The following is a 6,000-nucleotide window of genomic DNA, read 5'->3' on the forward strand; positions in this document are numbered from 1 at the left end:
GAGTCTAGTGCCGAGGGCTGCATGACCACTTTAAATTGTCAGTGATCTATGGCTCCAGCCAAAGGGATGCCCTGAAAGCTCACAGGAGGCTGGCCTTCGGCATTAACCGTCAGAATAAGTTGCCACTTGGACTGCCCACATCCTGTATCAGTGGGCTCAGGTTCGAGTTCTGGCTCTATTCCTAATTTCAACTTCCTGCTCATGACAACAGGTGGCAACAGATGATGGCTCGTTCAGTTTGGTTCCTGCCCCCATGTAAATGACTGAGTTTGTGTTTCTCACTCCTAAGAGTCAACCTGGCCCAGTCCTAGCAATTTAGGACATTTGAGCAATGAATCAGAGCATTCAGACTATTTCTCTTTATACATCTCTCTCTGTCTTTTTATATATCTCTGCATTTCAAACTCAAAGGACATCTTATGAAAAAAGGTTATTATTTACAACTATGTGAATTTATAAGAAAATAAACTTATATTTTAGTTACAGCTTTTCCACAAGTACTCTGAGATCTCCCTACATAATTATCTCAGTAACATCCTCTAAGCATCATGGTGAGTCGCAGTCTCCTTCAAATATTCTCTGCCTCTTCTAGTGGGAAAATTCGGCACCTCCAGTCCAGGCCTTGCTTGCGCCAATGAACTGTGAGCAGAAGGGCCAGGAGCCCGAGGCCAGCTAAAACCACAGACGTTCTCACAAGAGCTATAATTTCTCTTTGCCAATACAACCCCAGGGCAGGCAGCTCCTGCTCACTGGTTCAGGTCCTAGGAGGAACAGGTCACTTGGGCAGAAGGGAAACTGAGGGGTAGTTTTAGCTTGAATAAACTTGTGTAAGAACTCACAAAACCGGCATGTCCTGCTTTGCTGAAAATCCTGATACCTCATTCTTCCTTGCAACCTCCTTTCCAAAAATGTAGAGTAAGAGGACAGAGAGTTCTGGAAAAAATTAACTTTTTTTTTTATTGGAAAATCAGATAGAGAGGAGGAGAGACAGAAAGAAAGATCCTCCATCCGCTGATTCACTCCCCAAGTGGCCGCAGCAGCCAGAGCTAACCTGATCCCAAACCAGGATTCTGGAACCTCCTCCTGGTCTCCCATGTGGGTGCAGGGTCGCAAGGCGTTGGGCCATCCTCGACTGCTTTCCCAGGCTACAAACAGGGAGCTGGATGGAAAGCAGGGCCACCAGGTTTAGAACCAGTGCCCACATGGGATCCCGGTACGTGCAAGGCTAGGACCCCGGCTGCTAGGTTACCACACCAGGCCTGGAAAATTTAACTTTTATAGGATCATTTCTGTGAAGGAATGTCCAAAAGTGTATTTGTTTCAGACAAGAAAAATCCAGTTATTGGAAGATACAAAAAAAAAAGAAAAAAGTGCTAGTAGCTGTCCAAATACATTCACTTTTTTATTGGATGAATTTAAATAACCGGATATGAAATACAGGTAACAGTAACTGGTTTTTGTTGACAGGAGATAAATAAAAATTCATCCACAAGATAGTATATAATTTAGGCTGTTAGCTTACAATCTGTGAAGACTATGCCAGCTTTGTTTCTATACCGTATCAGAACAGCTATGTTGGCTTTAATATGGTTTTGATTGTTTATCTTGTCTCCATGTGTTTTATCTTGAAGACATTTCAATTACAGCTGTCTGAGATTCTACTAAAACTGACACCCTCAAAGTACAGAAACTAGAATCCATATGACATCTTTTTTTTTTGCAGCGCTTTTTGTGTACTGTGATATTCAAGAATTTTGAAAACTAGAATAAATGTCAAGTTTGTCTAAATAGCAGCTCTGACAGCCATGCTAATAAATATATTTATTTGTATGTTAACATGCAATATACAGTGTTTTGTTTGGCAATTGCAATCCTAAGAAAAGTTTTACTTGGTCCAAAAGCAGTATCTCCTGGAGAAGATTATTATTTTACTTTCAAACTGAGCTATCAGCATGTATTGACCTACACAGAGCACAGTGCAATGCTGCAAAAACACCAAAGTAAAGAATTTGGCCAACAAGTCATTCCTTTTGAGGCTGATGATGCAGGCTTAAACTGAAAATGCAGAAATTGTCAAAGACATGCCTAGCATTTCTAGTAGATAGCTTCTAAAGCAACCCCAGTGACCTTGCCTGGACTTGGTGAACAACCTCTAACCAATACAAAACAACACACGTGATGAGACGGGATGTGATTTTTGAGACAGTGACATGAAACATCTGGGACTTTTTTCCTTACTCTCCTACCTGTGGTCCTCCTGCTTGCTGCTGGGCCAAGAGAATCCCTAGGCTCTGCTCACCGTCTCCTGTCCCTTCATGCCTCCATTCCCATCATCCTGTGTAGTAACTGGGCTGTTTACTTTGCCAAGATAACAGCCAACATCAGTTAACAAAAATCTTTTTACACACTAGCTTCTGTAATGAATCTGAGTTCAATCCTCACACAAACCCTCTGAGATGAGCACAAAATTAGCCATTTGAGGTATGAAATCTAAGGCAAAGGGAGGGTAAACAATTTCTCCAAGATCTTCACCCTGCAAAGTCACAGAGTGAGGAGTCCCCAGCACTCTATGCTGTCAGCTACTGGCCTATCCCACCTCTTAACAAAGATGATACAGTGGGGATAACTCAATGTAGCTTCCATTCACATTCAAATATCAATGTTAGAATGTATAGCTCTTCATCCCAGGCTCACAGAAAGAACAAAGAAGAGACTAGATTTAAAAAGAATAGGATGATTGCTTCTTTGAATCAAAAGCAGCAAAAAAAAAAATGAATGGAGTTATAAATAATGAAAGGAAATAACAGAGAAAGACAATAAAGCAACAATAATACACACAAAAGAGAGGTTACAGAAAAATGGGAGCAAATACTATGAGAAAAGATGTATTCCTGGATATTCTTTGCAGCAATATTTTTTGAATGAATAATATAAACACCTACAATATTTATCAATAAGTGTGATAAAGACTACTGGGTACCCACTAAACTTCAGACCTTCAGTATCCTCTTTTTCCTTATAGACAGAGCTCAGTTTATAATCCAATAACAAATTGCATTTCCTCTTATTCCTTACAGCAAAGAACGGCTGTGTATTAGGATGTGACCAATGTGATATCAGCAGAAATCATTAGGAAAAGTATAGAAATTATTTGGAAAAGTATATGTTTTCACTAGCATACAACTCTGACTCCTTACCACTTTTTACTGCTTGGGGTAAAGGTTTGACTTCTGAAGCTTACAAGCTACTTTAAGACTATGATATTACCTTGAATCTCATTTAGTATCAGAACACTGAAAGCACTGCGCTCTCCCCGCCTTGAAGATAGCCTGGAGTCATCTTTTAAATAGATGTGATTTAGAAACTTGGCAGTTACATGCCGCAAGGAGGCTTTCCTTGGTACCGTTCCTCTTCGGCATAGACACCTACGGAAAACTAGCAGAAATTCACCTGGGAAACTCAACCAGAATACTGTGGGATTGGTAGAAAAACACTAAACTAAATTCTTTGTGAATTGTTTGTAAACACAGGAAAGCATTTTAAACCTACTGGCACATTAATATGACATATATAATGGCTTCATTGTTTACTCAAAGCAAAAACATTCACAACATTCCATCACTGATTTTTTACAAATATGCTGTACAATTCTACACAGGAGCATTTTCAAAATATTCTGTATCACTGGACTGGGAACCCAAGAGCTGGGCATCTGGTCTTAAAATTCTAAGTAGAGGGTTTGACACCATGGCGTCTTCTGCCTTGGGCATCTGTGTCCAATAAGGGTGCTGGATCCAGTCCCTGCTGCACCACTTCTAATCCAGTTCCCTGCTTATAGACTGGAAAAGCTGCAGAAGATGGCTCAAGACTTTGCGGCATTGCACCCATGTGGGAGATCAGGAATGAGCTGCTCCATCCAGCTTCAGCTTCCTCCATCCGCTCCACTCTGACCCTTTAGGGGTGAGCTAGCAGATGAAAGCTCTCTCTCAGTCTTTCCTTGTCTCTCTGTATCTCTGCCTTTCAAACAAAAATAAAATTCACTTAAAAATTCTAATTAGAATTGGAAGAGTGCACATTTGGCAGGGAGGATAAGATGCCATGTGGGATGCCCACATCTCATCTTGGGCTTCCCCTCCCTGGGCTTCTGTCTTCTCTGGTTTGTTATTTTACTACAAACTATGTGTGCTACACTCAGATCTCTTGCCCATTTTCTCTCCTGCATGCCTTGGGGTATGTGCTGTTTCTAATCAAGGAATGCTCTGCCTGTCTTACCTAGCTCTTGCATTCCCGGAATTCTCTAGACAGGAATAGAGCCTCCCTCCTACTGGATGTTTTGACCATTGAATTCACCACTGCAGTTGTTCTTTCTTTGCATGCTAGATTCTGTCTCTTTGTTACTCCCTAAAATCTAAGTTTCTGATGCAGTCCCTTTACCCTTAGTATGGAGCCTAGATCACTATTCGAGAAACGCCAGAAGGATAAGATAGGAAGGATAGTTAAAGCAAACACAGAAATACTCCATCTCTGTGAATTTCAACAGATTTCAAAAACGTAAGTAGACTTAGGATTCTAGGAATATGCAACTCTTTTTTAATAATAGCACCAGAGGAGGCTAGCTCACTTCCCAGCAATACCAAAGTTAATTGAGCCAAGACAAGAGGTAAGGCACCCTTGCTTAGTACTGAGAGCCCCCTGGTGTCCAGAAAAATTACAAGACACTGAAATCTCACCAGGATGGTAGGACAACATTGAGCATTTAACAAACAACCTCAAAAACATGTTTTTTTTCCCCCATTTTGCTCTTCCACACCTCCCCCATTAGGTTTAGCAAAATGGTTCCACATTCCTCAGATCTAGAATGATGAAAGGGGCAAGTAAAAAAAGATAAGAACAAAGGCAGGCCAAGTTTTTCTGAGGTTTACACATGGCACAACTGGGATAATATTTCCGGATGCTGGTAAAGGTCTGGTTTGAAAGCAAAAAGCAGCCTGAAAACCATCCCATATGCTAACGTTGCTCATAACTTATGCAAGAAAATGGCTGATTTTGACTGTAGCTCCTCCCCCTCTGGGTGTCTGGTTTAAAGTCATATGCCTAACTTTGTCCCTAACTGAAAGTTTGCTTCCAAACATACTCCAAAGACATAGTGAATAAAGAGTATTCTGGGCAAGGACCCAATAATCATAGGGAAATTTCATGTGCCTCTTTGTTGTTTGAGAAACATGAGTACTTGCTTGGCAAATTTGTTGTGGGATTGAAGGTTGGAAAGTAAAACTGAATATTTTGCATTTTGGAACCTGACTTTGGAGCTTAGGATAAAATATCATACAGCAATTCCTTATCAAAAATATACAAAAATGTGGGTGGTTGTTAGTAGTTACAGTGCAAGTCTTAAATCAGAGTTCCAAGTTCAATTACTGACTCTACCTCCTAACTGCAACTTCCTGTTACTGCAGATCCTAACAAGTTCCTGTAACTGGGTCCCTGCCACCTACATGGGAGACCTGGATTGAATTTCCAGCTACTGATTCAGACATCCATGGGGTGGGTAATTGAGGAATAAAACAGGGGACCTCTCTACTTCTCTCCCTCTAACATTTTTTTTAAGTGTGCCAAAACAATGTGCACCTCAGATGAAATCCTCCACTCAATAATAATACTTATTTAAATATCAACGACACTCCACATATTTCAGAAAAGAGCCAGTTTAAGTAATTTGATGAATTCCTACAGATAATACTATAATCAATATCTGATGATTACTCACTGGACTCTGGGAAAATACTAGAAACAAAGGACACCAATGCAAACTAAATTGGCATCTGGCATGTTGAGGAATTGCCTAGAACAGAAGAGAGCAGGATGGTGAGGCAGAGAGCAAGCTTGATCACACAGATTCTTCTCTCTTTCATACCATGAGAGTAGCATAAATGAACAATATACAGGAAGCACCTTCACTGGTGACTCAGAAACCAACTATGTCAGCCATTTGCAATAACC

Source organism: Ochotona princeps, chromosome 9 (genome assembly GCF_030435755.1).
Source record: "Ochotona princeps isolate mOchPri1 chromosome 9, mOchPri1.hap1, whole genome shotgun sequence".
In the NCBI taxonomy this organism is placed as follows: domain Eukaryota; kingdom Metazoa; phylum Chordata; class Mammalia; order Lagomorpha; family Ochotonidae; genus Ochotona; species Ochotona princeps.